Source organism: Rana temporaria, chromosome 5, assembly GCF_905171775.1.
Source record: "Rana temporaria chromosome 5, aRanTem1.1, whole genome shotgun sequence".
Classification (NCBI taxonomy): domain Eukaryota; kingdom Metazoa; phylum Chordata; class Amphibia; order Anura; family Ranidae; genus Rana; species Rana temporaria.
The window spans coordinates 284,826,664-284,845,331 of NC_053493.1; positions in this window are offsets into that span (position 1 = coordinate 284,826,664).

Genomic DNA, 18,668 nt, shown 5'->3' on the forward strand with positions numbered 1-18,668 from the left:
ATAGTATAAAATGTTTTTTGCTTATTATGAAGTTAAATGTGTTGATGTTGATTTGTTTGATGTGAAGTTAGATGTGTTGAAAAACCTACAACTCTATCTCAAAAAGAAATGAAACATTTCCAAAAAATAAGTTTTTTTAATACAAAAATAAATTTAAATATAGCTCTCAATGCGTTTCTGAATGCGGTGCATTTCCGCAATCTGACCCGATAGCTGCTGCTCTAGCAGAGCATTTTGTTGGGTGAGGTAGCTCATCTTCCGCTGGTTCTGCAGGATCCTCTGGTGGGTCTTTTCGATGAGTCTGTTTTGCCTCCTCATATCTCTTGATGCTTTTAGGATATAATAAAAAAACATTTGGATTTCAAATAACGTTACCAAATAAATAAATATTTTTTTTTGCTTATTAATCAATCATTATCATGTGTATACACTTGTTATGTGTCTAACACATCCCGGGAGTGCAGAATTATTAGGCAAATGAGTATTTGGACCACATCATCCTCTTTATGCATGTTGTCTTACTCCAAGCTGTATAGGCTCGAAAGCCTACTACAGATTAGGCATATTAGGTAATGTACATCTCTGTAATGAGAAGGTGTGTGGTCTAATGACATCAACACTCTATATCAGGTGTGCATAATTATTAGTCAATTTCCTTTTCTTTGGCAAAATGGGCCAAAAGAAGGATTTGACAGACTCTGAAAAGTCCAAAATAGAGAGATATCTAGCAGAGGGATGCAGCACTCTTAAAGTTGCAAAGCTTCTGAAGCGTGATCATCAAACAAAAGAAGCGTGTGGAAAAACAAAGGTGCAAAATAACTGCCCATGAACTGAGAAAAGTTAAGCATGCAGCTGCCAAGATGCCACTTGCCACAAGATTGGCCATATTTCAGAGCTGCAACATCACTGGGGTGCCCAAAAGCACAAGGTGTGCAATACCCAGAGACATGGCCAAGGTAAGAAAGGCTGAAAGACGATGACCACTGAACAAGACACACAAGCTGCAACGTCAAGACTGTGCCAATAAATATCTCAAGAAAGATTTTTCTAAGGTTTTATGGACTGCTGAAATGAGAGTGAGTCTTGATGGGCCAGATGGAAGAGCCCATGGCTGGATTGGTAAAGGGCAGGGAGCTCCAGTCCAACTCAGACGCCAGCAAGGTGGTGGTGGAGTACTGGTTTGGGCTGGTATCATCAAAGATGAGCTTGTGGGGCCTTTTCGGATTGAGGATGGAGTCAAGCTCAACTCCCAGTCCTACTGCCAGATTATGGAAGAGACCTTCTTCAAGCAGTGGTACAGGAAAAAGTCACCATCCTTCAAGAAAAACATGATTTTCATGCAGGACAATGCTCCATCACACGTGTCAAAGTACTCCACAGCGTGGCTGGCAAGAAAGGGTATTAAATAAAAAAAAGTAATGACATGGCCTCCTTGTTCACCTGATCTGAACCCCATTGAGAACCTGTGGTCCATCATCAAATGTGGGATTTACAAGGAGGGAAAACAGTACACCTCTCTGAACAGTGTCTGGGAGGCTGTGGTTGCTGCTGCACGCAATGTTGATGGTGAACAGATCAAAACACTGACAGAATCCATGGATGTCAGGCTTTTGAGTGTCCTTGCAAAGAAAGGTGGCTATATTGGTCACTGATTTGTTTTTGTTTTGTTTTTAAATGTCAGAAATGTGTATTTGTGAATGTTGAGATGTTATATTGGTTTCACTGTTAAAAATAAATCATTGAAATGGCTATCTATTTATTTTTTGGTTAAGTTGCCTAATAATTCTGCACAGTAATAGTAGTCACCTGCACACACAGATATCCCCCGAAAATAACTAACACTAAAAACAAACTAAAAACTACTTCCAAAAAAATTCAGCTTTGATATTAATGAGTTTTTGGGGTTCATTGAGAACATGGTTGTTGTTCAATAATAAAATGAATCCTCAAAAAATACAACTTGCCTAATAATTATGCACTACCTGTATACTTCTAGCATCAATACCATATTATGGTTCTACAATCTGACAGGTGCGCTTTATATGTTGTCCATTTTTATATCTACATTTTGTTGTTGAAATGTTATTAATCATTGTGCACATATTTACCTTCCTGAATGAGGCTCACAGGACCGCTCTCTTCCTCCTGCTCTTCTGCTTGAGAAGTTGGGGTGGTGGGGGGGGGAAGCTCCTCAGCTTGCTCCTCAACAGGAGCTGGGGTTGGGGAGTGGGAGGGCCCTGGCTGCTCCTCCTCATGCATCTCCTCCTCTGCCGCATCCTCCTCTGCCGCATCCTCCTCCTCCTCCTCATCGGCCTGGCGCCTTCTGCGCTTGGCGCGGACAACTGGCATTGGAGCTCCTATAATAACACAATGTTCATATATTATAAAAATGTTTTCTAATGACGTATGCAAATTCTGTGTACTCTGCTGTATTGTATATGAATACAAATTGATTTATATAGACAGTTAACCAATGGGACAATGTTATATTAAAGGGTCTTGTGGGCACTACAGGGGACTGAGCGTGAGCTGGGATGCAACCATGTTAAAATGAGCTGTTTTTGTCTACTTTGTTTTGTTCAGACCATCTCATGTTAAAAAAAGGGCCTGATGGAGCACACGGGATTACTATAACAACCCCACTCCTAACACAGGAATTTAGTGGTAATCTATATATATAAAACTCAACGTGTGTGTGTGCATAAATGTATGTATGTATGTATGTATGTATGTATGTATGTATGTATGTTCCAGCATCACGTACAAACGGCTAAAGATATTTATATGAAACTTGGCACACATGTTACTTATATGTCAGCCACAAACATAGGATAGGTGGTTTAAACCTTACCCACCCCCACTTGCCATGGTCGGGGTTTTTCTTTAAAGTCCCATGCAAAGCAATGGGAAAATTATGTTCCCACATAACTTCTGTGTTCCTGTCTGCTGTCCCATGTCTTTTTTCAACAGTACTATGAATACCTTGGCTGGTGGTGATATATGTTAGCACAACATGGCATCTTGGTTAACAACATCTGACCTTACATGAATTACATATGACCTTACATAACTGTCACCAAAGGAGCTGCGGTGGCTCCACGCGATTGCCACTGCACTGACAAGTGATTCACCTCTGCAGCTAGGGGTTCGGATCCCGCTCTCGGCTACCTGTGAATTGAGTTTGGTGGTCTCAGCCCCGCCCCTGGTGGGTGTGCTATGCGAGGTTGGGTTGGGAGGACCCCCTCACACCCGCCATTGCCAACCGGGGCATGGAGAAAGGTGGCAGATTGCCTCTGGGGGAGGCCTCCCAACTCCTGCAGGCCGGCTCCTCTCTCTTTCGAGTTCACGCACAAAATACACTTTTTAAAAAAAAAACATAACTGTCAACAATAACTTACCTGGATGATATTTAGCCCGAAGACGTCTGACCTGATCCATTTGGCGCCTCTTCAGGTCAGACCACTTCTTCACAATTGCATTGTGGTCGTGTTGGCCGCCAAAGTCAGCGATTAGGGCGCTGACCACAGCCCTTTTCTCTGGCTGCCTCCGCAGCTTATCGTATCCTGTTTCCAGGAACTTCTGCAAGATGAAGAACAAAGTATATTGTAATACTTCTGTTGACAGCCTTATGGATATATGACGTAAATGTATGCTATTCAACAATTGGAAGCATTCTCGCCTTATTAATCAATGACAGGGGTAACATGACAGATTTTATATACTGCCATTTCGGTCGCCACCTTTTTTGCATAAATATAGCAGCCATTATCATTTGCATAATTATGAATATATTATTAACAACACAGGATACACGTATAGGGGAGATATGCGTTGCTAACTCTTTTCCCTGTCAGGAGCCTAACGCCCCGGGGGTCAGAGACGGGACCTTTTCGGAGGGCCACTGACGTATGTACCCGTCGCAGTTTTTTGTGATGTCACTCTTTAGGTGTGTGCACATTTTTCACTGCATCCGGGTGGAGTTTTTGGGTTGTGTTTTGCACGCCACAGGCTTTTCAACAGGAAAAAAACAGCTGGAGGCAGAATGGTTGCAAAACACTACGGGTTTGTTACCTAACTCTGGGTTTCAAGACCAGTCCACCTCCAGCTGTTGCAAAACTACTACTCCCATCAGCCACGGTCTGTCAGTGCATGCTAAGAATTTTACTTTTGCTGCATCTAGGGTGCCACAGTTTAGAGACCCGTGCATAAAGGCCTGAAAAATGGGGGCCTGCAGAACTTACAATACTAGAAGTGCCAGCATTCCCAGGCATGCTGGAAGTTGTAGTTCTGCAACATCTAAAGGGCAATATGTATTCGAACGTCCTTGGGCCTTGAGGACACTGAAGTCAGGACGTTCGCATACGTCCTATGTCCAAAAAATTTTTAAATTCATTATGCTAAATAACAAGGAAAAGTGCCTAAATACACATTTGCCAACCAGGGTGTCTGCAGCTGTCCAGGCATGCTGGGACTTGTAGTTTTGGAAAAGCAGGAGACACATTTTTTGTGAAATACTAATATCTGATCATATATACTAACTTTTAAACTAGACTGAAATGCAGTTGAAGATAATGAAATAACAGTGGTCGAAATACTTACACAAATCAGCAAATTTTCCTCAGATACAGTGAAATTACTTCCAACCATCTTGCTCTGCGATTGCGTTGCGATCAAAAAGTTGGAAACTGGCAAGGGTCCAGGAAATGGTCGCGTGTTGTTCGCGTGTTGATTGCGCTGCTTGGACCGAGATGGGTCCATATGGCTTCGGCTGTATGGACCACAGTAACTCTTTTCCCTGTCAGGAGCCTAACGCCCCGGGGGGTCAGAGACGGGACCTTTTCGGAGGACCACTGACGTATGCAACCGCCGCAGTTTTTTGTGATGTCAGTCTTTAGGTGTGTGCAAATTTTTCCTTGCACCGGGTGGAGTTTTTGGGTTGTGTTTTGCACGCCACAGGCTTTTCAACAGGAAAAAAACAGCTGGAGGCAGGATGGTTGCAAAACACTACGGGTTTGTTACCTAACTCTGGGTTTCAAGACCAGTCCACCTCCAGCTGTTGCAAAACTACTACTCCCATCAGCCACGGTCTGTCAGTGCATGCTAAGAATTTTACTTTTGCTGCATCTAGGGTGCCACAGTTTAGAGACCCGTGCATAAAGGCCTGAAAAACGGGGGCCTGCAGAACTTACAATACTAGAAGTGCCAGCATTCCCAGGCATGCTGGAAGTTGTAGTTCTGCAACATCTAAAGGGCAATATGTATTCGAACGTCCTTGGGCCTTGAGGACACTGAAGTCAGGACGTTCGCATACGTCCTATGTCCAAAAAAATGTTAAATTCATTATGCTAAATAACAAGGAAAAGTGCCTAAATACACATTTGCCAACCAGGGTGTCTGCAGCTGTCCAGGCATGCTGGGACTTGTAGTTTTGTAAAAGCAGGAGACACATTTTTTGTGAAATACTAATATCTGATCATATATACTAACTTTTAAACTAGACTAAAATGCATTTGAAGATGATGAAATAACAGTGGTCAAAATACTTACACAAATCAGCAACTTTTCCTCAGACTTAGTGAAATTGCTTCCAACCATGTTGCTGTGTGATTGCGCTGCGATCATAAGTTGGAAACTGGCAAGGCTCCAGGAAATGGTCGCGTGTTGTTCGCGCAATTGCGCATGCGCGATCGAAAAATCGCAATCGCAATATGTATTTTGGTTAAAATATCATACATATTCGATTTCAGAGTGCTGCTACAGCAGTTTTCGAAATATCTGCAATCAATTTCGCATTCGCATGTTGCGATATTTCGATAAAATATCAGGAATATTCTGAGCCAATCAGAGCGCTCCTCCAGCATATCTCGAAATTGCGCAATAAATATCGCATTCGCATGTTGCGATATTTCGATAAAATATCACGAATATTCTGAGCCAATCAGAGCGCTCCTCCAGCATATCTCGAAATTCCGCAATAAATATCGCATTCGCATGTTGCGATATTTCGATAAAATATCACGAATATTCTGAGCCAATCAGAGCGCTCCTCCAGCATATCTCGAAATTCCGCAATAAATATCGCATTCGCATGTTGCGATATTTCGATAAAATATCACGAATATTCTGAGCCAATCAGAGCGCTCCTCCAGCATATCTCGAAATTCCGCAATAAATATCGCATTCGCATGTTGCGATATTTCGATAAAATATCACAAATATTCTAAGCCAATCAGAGCGCTCCTACCGCAGTTATTAAAAAATCGCAATTATTTTCGCATTCGCAATAGCGAAAAATCGCAATCAATTAATTTCGATAAAATATCACGAATATTCGAATTTAGCGAATATATCTCGAATATTCGAATATATATTCGAGATATATCGCGAAATCGAATATGGCATATTCTGCTCAACACTAATCTTCACTGGGATGAAAATGAGTGGAACATATTTATGTGATTGATTACACTGACATTCGTCTAGCAAACACACAAGAACTTTTTGCATTTTAGGTTAATAGAACGACTAGGTTTATGACTACCTACAATTATGAAATGTTTGCCCTATGGTTAAAATTGATGTGCCATAGCTTCCAAAGAGGCTTAAACGATTATGTATTTTTTAATTTTTGGGGTTTGGTGAATTTAATAAAGGAATTTTTGTAATAGGTAGCAAGTGTATATTGTATACCGTATTTTTAATTTTCCTTGTGTGTAATGCCTCATACACATGATCGGAATTTCCGATGAAAAAAGTCAGACGGAATTTATTCATCGAATATTTCGACAGTGTATGTGCCCCATCGTAGTTTTTCCTTTGGAAATTCCGACGGACTTAGAAAGAGAACTAAAACAAATTCTATTGGAAATTCCATTTGTTTATATGGAACTCTGATGGAGAAAAAAACATGCATGCTCAGAATCAAGTCGACGCATGTTTGGAAGCATTGAACTTAATTTTTCTCGGCTCGTTGTACGTCACCGCATTCTTGACGGTCGAAATTTGGTGTGACAGTGTGTATGCAACACAGCTTGAACGGAATTCCGTTGGAAAAATCAGTCGGAGTTTATCCCGATGGAAATTCCGATCGTGTGTACAAGGCATAAGGGTTTTCTCAACACATTCACTATATTGAGTGAAAATAAAAAATACCTTTGCAAAGAGAACATGCTTTACGCTTTTAGTACTGTAAATTATCTCCAATATACCAAAAGTGGGAGCATTGAATCTTTACAAATTTGAACCATGGTCAGTATAAAAACATGTATTTGCAAGAAATGCATATGATATAGCATGATTTTTGTTTCCTAAAAATTATAAATTAAAAAGTGGATGTTAATTAATAGGCTCTGTCAAAACAAGGTTTATCAATATGTTAAATGTATATGGAAATTAAGAAATGGAAAAAGTATTTTGTAAATGTTAAAATCACGGAAATGAGTAAACCAATAGCAAACTGTAAAAACATTTAGTTTGTTATTTGCCAACACTATTATAATTGTCCCTGGATAGAAAGATTAATGCTATGTGTGCTGGCAAATGCTATGCTCTGTGTTAGTAAAACATTTATATTTGGAAGCTTCCTGTATTATTTGAGACATAAATGATATGGTGAAATGGGAAAACCCAAAGCTAAATAGCCTAGGGGTGTTCACTAAATATTTTTTCATAACAGCCTTTGTGTGACATTAAACAGAATATGTGGGTCCATGAATCATTGACAATATGTGCAATGGTTTTCTTTTACAATATTATTTTACTTTGGAGACTAATAAAAAATCCATAGTAATACACAGATAAGAAATTGAATATCTCAGTGACTGTGAGAAGATGCATATTATGTGTTTGGTGAAACATTAAATATTTCAGCAGAGCATTGTTTTATCTAAAAAAACAGAATGTGTATACAATTTGCCATCTAAGCAATTCAGATGGGATGTTTAAGCACATTTATCTATACAGATTAAAAAAAAACAGTCCATCGATCCTAAGCTTTAGCTAGTAATATGCCACCAAAATTACCTTTACAGGGTTCAGGTAACATTTTACATTACTATTAACCCTTTCACTGCCAATGACATAAGGTTTATGTCAGACCAGGACCACTTAAGACTATCCTACTCAGTATGCCTTAAGCACTTTACATTTATTTCTGCTATAGGTGATTGTAGCTGCATTAGTGCATTGGTTGATTGTTGTTTTCTTTGTGATTAGTGATCGGGATCATGCTCCAAAAGCATGTCCTGAAAATGTAAATTGCAGTTTAAACAAAACAGTAAATGATACTGCATATAAAAAAGAAAACCATCTATGTGCCTATGTATGCTCTCTACTTTTCCCCACCTTTCAGTGTTCTCTAGTACCAAAATCTGACCTCAGCCTCTGTCCCCCCCTTGCTGCCTGTCAGTGGGTGGGCAAACAAATGGGAGGATTGGATCTTCAACATTAAGAGTGGGGAGGCTGGAGAACATACCACTTTACAAATTATTAGTAAGACCTCATCTGGAATATGCAGTTAAGTTTTGTGCACCAGTTCTCAAAAAGGATATCGGGGGAATTATAGACATAGACATCCCACACTTGGGACTTATAACCCTAGTGACATTTTAATTGTATCTTAGTACTGTACTTAGTAATTAAAGGGATGTTGCACATTATCTATTATAAAGGGTGGCTGACGTCTGTTTTTATGAGAACAGGGGTTTCATGTATGGTTAACCTTATTTTCATGATTTCACAGTAGATGGAACAACAGAGAATCCAGAGATAGAATAGGTCATGCAACTTAACAACTGTTGCTTGATATAAAAAATGTAATGTCAGGTTTTGTTTATGTCACAAATGTTACGTCTACCCCAAGATAGGTGGTTAGACACTATAGCTTGCTACTGTGTACTTCACCTATAGCAGCCCCCTTTCCCTTAAAACAAGCAGACCTACCGGTATGTGGTTGCCCCCAGGACTTATACACAATGTTATAGTGTCTGGCCACCATGCCAAGGCAGTTGCAAAGTGAGCAAAACAAACAGGTACTTGCAGTTTAGCAGACAGATAGTGTGGTTCAAAGGAAGTTCAGGTAATAGGGCAGGCTGAGTTCAGAGGATAATCTAGTATCCGTTCCAGGTAAAAGGCAGGCTGAGTTCAGGGGATAGTCCAGTATCCAATCCGGGTCATGCACATGAGATCCAACAACAAGCAAAACAGACTAATGGGAGGCTTGATCTAGAACAATGCAGGTAAGTCTGTCTCTATCACAAGCAAGAGTTAGGGCCCTTTCACACGGAGCGGATCAGTAATGATCTGCTCCGTGTGTCCGCTTTGCTCAGCGGGGATCCTCCGTAAAATCCCCGCTGAGCTGGCAGCTGACAGGGCGGTCTCCGCACACTGTGCAGGGACCGCCCTGTGTTTCCTCCGCTCTCCCCTATGGGGGATCGGATGAACACGGACCATATGTCCGTGTTCATCCGATCCGATCTGGCAGACGGAAGAAAAATAGGATTTCTTCCATCTGCAAATGCGGATCTGCGGACAAATTACAGGTGTCAGCGGATGTTCATCCGCTGACACCCGTAATCATATAGGGACCCATGTATGTCCCGTTTTCATCCACAAACGGACAGATGAAAATGCGGACATACGATCCGCTAGTGTGAAAGGGCCCTTACAGTGTTCGGTTTGTTTATATCAAGTGACTGCTCAGATAAATCATCTTGCAGGTGAATACAGACAGGGGAAAGGCAACAGCCAACACCCGGGTGCTGGAATGAGGACAGGGGCACTAATTGATCATGACATTTTATTTATCTAATTTTGAACAGCAATTTGTTTTTTATTCTATTGTTCACATTCTTTTTCTCATAAGGCATTGTACAGAGCTAAAATAAGAGAAATAGACTGAATACTGCAAAAAGAATAAAAATAAAAAATACAATCAAATGACATAAGAAAGGCTTATTGTTATAATATGAGTTTCACAGATGAACTAAAACAGCTAAAATGTTTGGAGTAAAGTATTTTAAACAGGGGAAACATTTTCAATTTAATACCATACTGCCAGTGTCTGATATACTGAGGTCAAGCTTATACTTTTCAAGCATACCTTGGAATATCCATATTTCAATAAATGGTCCCAGCAGTCCTCAGTGATCCATCTGTGGGATGTGCAATTGAGAAAGAAGAGCTGAATATTTTACATCACAAAATAGTTTTGCAATTTCTACAAATAGAAAAAAAGGTGGAAAACAGTTCTATAAAACCAAATACAAATAGCAAGAAGCACAATTGGTAAATTAATAGCTGATTTAATAGCATAAAATGTATAATTTAAATTATTGAAAACAATAATAATATGAACTTTTAATTTCAAAACTTTTTATACAATTTTCAAGGCATATTATTGATAGAAACAATGCGCCCAAAGGGCGACTTGATAATCAGTTCTTTTAAGGCACAGTGTAAGATTGCAAAGCACATTACAAAGTGGTTTCAAGATATAAAATAAAATTACAGGAAGAGACTAACATATTAGGTATGTACAAATGAAAGGGTTAATGGCAATTAATTAAATAAGTAAATGTTTGGTCACAGTCCAAAAATTAGTTTGCAGGAGAAATTCATAACTTATATATCATACAGTATATCTGGGTTAGGTATAAGATTGGTCAATGGTTTATGTGGGTTTAAATCTAATATACCAGTTTTCGCATGGTTCCCATGCATTAGATGCTCTTTGAAAGTTGCCATTAGCTGAGGCAAACATTAATTCATAGATGGCATTGGTTTGAATTGTTTGGATAACTTTGTCCATTGTGGGAGGTTTATGCTCTTTCCAGTGTGTGAATAGTGTCAGGTGAGTCATATATGAACTAGTATGGTCTTCAGCTGAAAAGGATGAGTTCTAGCCCTAGAGAACATAGGGCCTGATTCCCAAAAGAGATACGCAGGCGGAACTGCTGTTCAGTCTGTGCCTAACTTTGGAAACGATCCTCAAAAGGCTTTTTCCAAAGTTAGGCAGAAAATCTGACATGTGTAAGACACTTACACGGTCAGATCTTAGGATGCAGTACCGCATCCGCCGCTGGGGGCATTTCTCATTGAAATGCAGCTTTGAGTATGCAAATGAGGACTTAAGCAGATCCACAACGCTTTTCATCATTGTGATTTCTGCGTAAGTTCCGATTTGCTTGCGCAAAACTAGGGCTGGTTTTACAATGTGGAAAATTAGTCACACCTTGTAAAGGCCCATTCAAGCGACGGCATTTGGTATGCATTCCTGAGGGAGAACTCCACGGCAATTTGTAAATTCAAAACCGGCATGGGTTCCCCCCCCAGGAGCATACCAGGCCCTTAGGTCTGGTATGGGTTGCAATGATGGAAGCGCGCCTTGCATCCCATTTATATCATTATACATCATGCTCCGGCAGGTACCCACGTGGTGGGTGCCTACCCACGTGCACCCACCACGTGGGTACCTACCGGAGCATGATGGGACGGTGATGCCTATATAAATGGGATGCAAGGCGCGCTTCCATCATTGCAGTGACAAGAGGCGACGTGTCAACATCGGAAGAAGGGAGAAGAAGAGAAGAGAAGAAGGTGACGTTACAGAAGACCGCAATGGCTGCCTGCTAGTAATTGAGCTAACACACGAAGATAGCAGGCAGCCAGCGCTGAAGAACAAGGCACCGGACATCTGCAGAAGAACCGGGGTGCGCCGAGTCAACAGCGGAGAGCGGCGAAGATAGAAGAAGACCCCCGGAGAGCAGAGAAGACCCCCCCCCCCGGAGAGCGGAAGAAGAAACCCCCCCGGAGAGCGGAGAAGACCCCCGGAGAGTGGAAGAAGAAGCCCCCCCTGGTATTAGAGCTAATAAAGAAGACAGGGGGGGCCTCCGGAGCAGACTAATAAATTATTTTAAAAACCCTTGTGTTGTGTGTTTAATAACTTTAACTTTTTGCCTCCAGGTGAATGGGTAGGGGTACGATGTACCCCATATCCATTCACTTAGGGTGGGGGGCCGGTATCTGGGGGCCCCCTTATTTGAGGGGACTCCCAGATTCCGATAAGCCCCCGCCCGCAGACCCCGACAACCAACGGCAAGGGTTGTCGGGAAGAGGTCCTGTCCTCATCAACATGGGGACAGGGTGCTCTGGGGTGGGGGGGCCCGCAGTGCGCCCCCCTGCCCCAGAGCACCCAACCCCCCCCATGTTGAGGGCATGCGGCCTGGCATGGCTCAGGAGGGGGGGGGGGGGGCGCTCGCTCGTCCCCACTCCCTTTCCTGACCGGCCGGGTAGCGTGCTTTGGATATGGGTCTGGTATGGATTGTAGGGGGACCCCCTACGTCGATTTTTCGGCGTAGGGGGGGTCTCCTTACAACCCATACCAGACCTAAGGGCCTGGTATGCTCCTGGGGGGGGGAACCCATGCCGTTTTTTTCTTTGAAAATTGGCATGGAGTTCTCCCTCTCAGGAATGCATGCCGAGCGACGCTGTCATTTTTTTTTATAATTATTTGTTTTCCTGGCGCGTATATTTTTTTTCACCCGTCGCAACTTTAGTGTCCCGTCGCAATCCACAAAGCCCGGCGTCAATTACGTTCGCGCGCTGCACGTCGGGAAAATTACGTCACACGCATGCGCAGTACGGCCGGCGCGGGAGCGCGCCTCATTTAAATTTTAAACGCCCCCCGGAGAGGAGGACCGCCTTGCGACGGAGGCACTTAAGTTACACGGCGTGTAATTTCTAGGTAAGTGCTTTGTGGATCAGGCACTTAGGTAGAAATTTTAAGTCAGTGTAACTTAACTGCTGAAAGTTAAGTTAGGCAGCTTTTTTGAGAATCAGGCCCCCAGTTCCTATCCCTAACACTTGGGAGATAAGTGCTGAAATGCCTGGCCACAACAAGGAAAGGAAACAGCACATCCATAATATGTGAACTAGTAAGCCTTCCTATCGACATTTCCTCCAGAATTCAGAGGATGAGTGTGGTGAGAATTTGGATATGCGTTGAGGTGTTAAATACCACCACAAATCAATTTCTAGGTTAGTTCCCAGAGGTTAGCACTTCTGGTTGCTGCATATGTTATAGCAATGGTCATCAACCCTGTCCTCAGGGCCCACCAACAGGCCAGATTTTATGTATTACCTTGGGGAGATGCAGACCAGAATACTGCAATCACTGAGCAGCAAATGATATCACCTGTGATGAATTTCAGTTATCTTGCAAACATGGTCTATTAGTGGGACAGGGTTGATGACCACTGTGTAATAGAGAGGGCCTTAGGCCAGGTAGAAGATTGGTGAGTCACCCCAAAAATCTTGTTCCCATTGTTTTAAGGGAGTAGTTTTGATAAAGGTGTCTAAATATGGTGTAGAATAAAGATATTTTTATTTTATTGGCAGTCACCTTGTAGAATTGTGCCATCTATCAGTGCCCATCAGTATCGCCTATCAGTTGGGCCATAGGCTTGCGGCTGGGGTTTAGCCACAAGCCTATTATGCTTGCCTTCTGGTAAGCGCACATTTCATATGGTGTTTTCTTATTGGTGGTGGTTACGTTTAATTTTTTGGGGTTCACTGCATTTTTTGCTTCACTATTATTAATTCAAGACAATTGAGGACTTTGGAATCTTTGGACTTTATTGCTTGGTCTTATCAACATTTAGGATTTTGATCATCCAATTCAATTTTCACTTTATCAGCGCAACTATATTCTTTTTCTTGTGTACTTTTGTGTGTATATCACATTTTTTGTTGCAGCTCACATATATTTTCGATTGTTAATATTTTAGCACGGTAATTATTTTGTCTATATCGCCTATCAGTGCCACCACTCCGTGCCACCTATCAGTGCCAATCAGTGCCACCCATTAGTGCAGCCTCATCAGTGCCACCGATCAGTGCCCATCAGTGTCCCATCATCAGTGCCCATCAGTGCAGCCTAGCAGAGTCCATTAATGTCACCTCATCAGTGCCCATCAGTGAAGAATAAAAATGATCTGTTTGCAAAATTTTATAACAAAATATGGAAAATGTTTTGTTTGTTTTTTCAAAATTTCCAGTCTTTTTTTGTTTGTTTAGGAAAAATAAAGCTCTATTTGTGTGAAAAAAATGATAAAAAATAGAATTTCGGTACAGTGTTGCATGACCGTGTCATTCAAAGTGTCAGAGTGCTGAAACCTGGAAATTGGCCTGTGCAGGAAGGGGGTATAAGTGCCCAGTAAGTAAGTGGTTAAAAAGCTAGGGTGATCAAATAGTTAAATGTATTTTGGTTTACACTGTGTGCTGCTTTTACTAAAGGAAGTGATGGATTTTAGTTCCTGCTTTTCAGGGACACAAAATCCATTATTTCCCCACTAAAAGGACAGAGCTCTGCCTAGTATACATAGGCAATGCTCTGTTCTCTGTATCTTCCCGTCGATTGGTGGGTTCCAACAGTCATCCATTGGCCGGCACAAGTAAATCTACATCTACTGTGTCTAATCACAGCACAACTGGGTCGCCAGTGGCACACAATTGTGCCCCTTACCCCGAAAGTGCCATATGACGTACCTAATACATGATACAGAGCAGCGTTAAAAAGTGATACGGTCGGCAAGCGGTCAAATCTATGTTACTAGTGTAAAAACCTATTTTTGCCTTAATATCATTCACAAGGGTTCCCTTTAAGAGCAGCACTAAGACTAAGTTGGGAAGGGGCAGCATTCTAAGTCAATCAGGCAGAATGAGCATAGAAATGATATCATCAGTGTGCTGCTGCTCCATTATTGTCCAGATATCAGGTTTAGATGTGTTAAGACCAGGGACATTGCTAGGTCTACAAAATATCTGGGGCTATAGCCCATAGCAGCGAAGTAAAGAATGTCGTACGCTTGGGCGGGCATACACATGTATATAATATACGTGTGTGTGTGTGTTTATATATACTATAATATATAAAAAAAACATTATATATTATCATTACATCAGGGTCCCCAACGCCCCCCTCATTACATCAGGGTCACCAGAGAGCTTGTCACATTACCTGCCACAAGATGCAGATTGTTACATACAGTAAGGCAAGTGTATACAGAGAGGCTAGGTATGCATAGAGGCTCATTTTACAGAGAGGCTAGTGTATACAGAGAGGCTGAGTATACAGAGAGTCTAGTGTATACAGAGAGGCTTGTTATACAGAGAGACTAGGTATACAGAGAGGCTGGGTATATAGAGATGCTGCGGTATGCAGAGAGGCTGGGTATACAGAGAGGCTAGTGTATATACAGAGAGGCTAGTGTATATACAGAGATGCTGGGTATACAGAGAGGCAAGGTATACAAAAAGGCTGGTGTATATACAAAGAGGCTAGTTATACAGAGAGGCTGGTGTACATACAGAGAGGCTAGAGTATATACAGAGAGGCTAGTGCATATACATAGAGGCTGGGTATACAGAAAGGCTGGGTATACAGAGAGAATGGGTATATGCAGAGAGGCTAGTGTATACAGAGAGGCTGGGTATACAGAGAGGCTGGGTATATACAGAGATGCTGGGTAAATGCAGATATGCTGAGTATATACAGAGAGACAGTGTATATATAGAGATTATGGGGATATACAGAGAGGCTGGTTATATACAGAGATGCTAGGTATATACAGAGAGGCTAGGTATATGCAGAAATGCTGGGTAAATACAGAGAGGCTTGGTATATACAGATATGCTGGGTATACAGAGAGGCTGGGTATACAGAGATGCTGGGTATATAAAGAGAGGCTGGGTGTATACAGAGATGCTGGGTATATACAGAGAGGCTGGGTATAAACATAGATGCTGGGTATACAGAGATGCTAGGGTATATACAGAGAGGCTGGGTATACAGAGATGCTGGGTGTATACAAAGAGGCTAGGAGGATACTCACTCATCTCCCTTCTCTGACTGTCACTGAAGCATGAACGGAGTGCAGACTCCGTGAGAGCGCCCTGGCTGTGCGAGAAGCACTGTGTCAGGCAGCCCAGGACACTCTTATGGTAGGGCCAGCCCTGGACTTGGGGCTATGAGCCCCAGATTCGGGGCTATAGCCTCAATAGCCACCCCCTAGTGATGCCACTGGTTAAGACAAAGTGTTCCTGACCTAGCTTTGCTCCGAAAATTGCAGTGAGATCCATAATCTGGCAGTGGTGTCTGTCAGGGGTGCCAGAAATACAAAATAGGCTGTATAGGGCAAAAAAAAAATAGAGGGTTAAACTAGAGCTGATGTTCCACCTTTTGTCATGTTACAGACAAAAATGATATGTATTTATTGGGATTTTATGTGCTAGACCAACACAAAGTGGCACACAATTGTGAATTGGAAGGAAAATGAGATAACTGTTTTTTAAAATGTTTTAAAAAAACATATCTGAAAAGTGTGTATTTGTATTCAGCCCCCTTTCTCTGATACCCTAAATGAAAGTCTAGTGGAACCAATTGCCCTCAGAAGTCACCTAATTAGTAAATAGAGTCCACCTGTGTGTAATTTAAGCTCAGTATAAATGCAGCTGTTCTGTGAAGCCCTCAGAGGTTTGTTAGAGCACCTTAGTAAACAAACAGCATCATAAAGAACAAAGAACACACCAGCCAGGTCAGGGATAAAATTGTGGTAAAGTTTGTGGTAAAGTTTAAAGCAGGGTTAGATTATACAAAAAAATATCCCATGCTTTGAACAGCTCAGGCCGCATACACACGGTCGGTCCAAACCGCCGAGAATGGTCTGACGGACTGTTTTCATCAGTTCAACGCTGAAGTGGCCTGATGGTCTGATGTGTGTACAGTTCAGAATCCGATCGGGTCAGAACGCGGTGACGTAAAACACAACGACATGCTGAAAAAAACGTTCAATGCTTTCAAGCATGCGTCGACTTGATTCTGAGCAAGCGCGGGTTTAGAACCAATGCTTTTGTGTACTTACCATCGGTTTGGACCGATCGGTTTGGACCGATCGGTCAGCGGTCCATCGGTTCGATTTTAAAGCAAGTTTTTAAATTTTGGTCCGGAGGACAACAGACCGATGGGCCGTACACACCGTCGGTTTGGACCGATGAAACTGAACTTCGGTCCATTCTCATTGGTTTGGACCGACTGTGTGTACGCGGCCTCACAGAGCACGGTTCAATCCATCATCCAAAATGGAAAGAGCATGGCACAACTTCAAACCTGCCAAGACATGGCCATCCACCTAAACAGACAAGGAGAGCGTTAATCAGAGAAGCAGCCAAGAGCCCCATGATAACTCTGGAGGAGCAGCAGAGATCCACAGCTCAGTTGGGATAATCTATCAATGGGACAACTATTAGTTGTGCATGCCACAAATCTGGCCTTTATGGAAGAGTTGCAAGAAGAAAGCCATTGTTGAAAGAAGGCCATGAAAAGTCCTGTTTGCAGTTTGCGAGAAGCCATGTGGGGGGCACAGCAAACATGGGGAAGAAGATGCTCTGGTCAGATAAGACCAAAATTAAACTTTTTGGCCGAAAAAGCAAAACATGGTGTGGTGGAAAACTAACACTGCACATCACCCTGAAAGCACCATCCCCACCATGAAACATGGTGGTGGAATCATCATGTTGTGAGGATGTTTTTCTTCTGCAGGCACAGGGAAGCTGGTCAGAGTTGATGGGAAGATGGATGAAGCCAAATACATTGCAATCTTATCAAAAAACCTGTTAGAATTTGCAAAAGACTTGAGACTGGGGCAGAGGTTCACCTTCCAGCAGGACAACAAACCTAAACATACAGCCAGAACTACAACGGAATGGTTTATATAAATGCATATTCATGTGTTAGAATGACCCAGTCAAAGTCCAGACCTAAACCCAATTGAGAATCTGTGGAAAGACTGGAAAATTGCTGTTCACAGACGCTCTCCATCCACTCTGACAAAGCTTGAGCTATTTTGCAAAGAAGAATGGGCAAAAATGTAATTCTCTAGATGTGCAAAGCTGGTGAGGACATCTCCAAAAAGACTAGCAGCTGTATTTGCAGCGAAATGATATATTTATTTGTAAAACATTTTGAAAACCATTTATCATTTTCCTTCCACTTCACAATTAAGTGCCACTTTGTGTTGGTCTATAACAGGGGTCTCCAAACTTTCTAAACAAAAGGCAGGTTCATTGTCCTTCAGACTCTAGGAGGGCCGGACTTTGACCAGTGGGATTAAAATTTTCCTGGCATAAGTAGGAGTAAATATAACTACATATTAGGAGGAGGAATAGTGGCCTGTCATGGTCATCATAGGGAGGAATAGGGACCCATTACCGGTGTCAGTGGGAGAAATAGTGCCCAATGGCCTGATAAAAGCAAGCAAAGGGCCGCATCTGGCCCCCGGGCCACAGTTTGGAGAACCCTGGTCTATAACATAAAATCCCAATAAAATACATTTATGCTTTTGGTTGTAACATGGGAATTTACTGGTAATAAAAAGTACATTTTTGTTTCAAATCTGCAGCCAGTGACAATGTTCTACAACTGGAAAGAATTCAAATATATGATTTCCTGGTAATGGTAATCATGACAATTTGGGTGATTTGTACACTGTCCACAGAACTCCCCTAGGAATAAAAGTTCCTGTTTATATGATTGGCTGTGACTAATCATGTGACCATAGCAGGCAAATCTATTGGGCATTTAGGAGAAGTGGAGTAATTAAAACAGCAGCAGA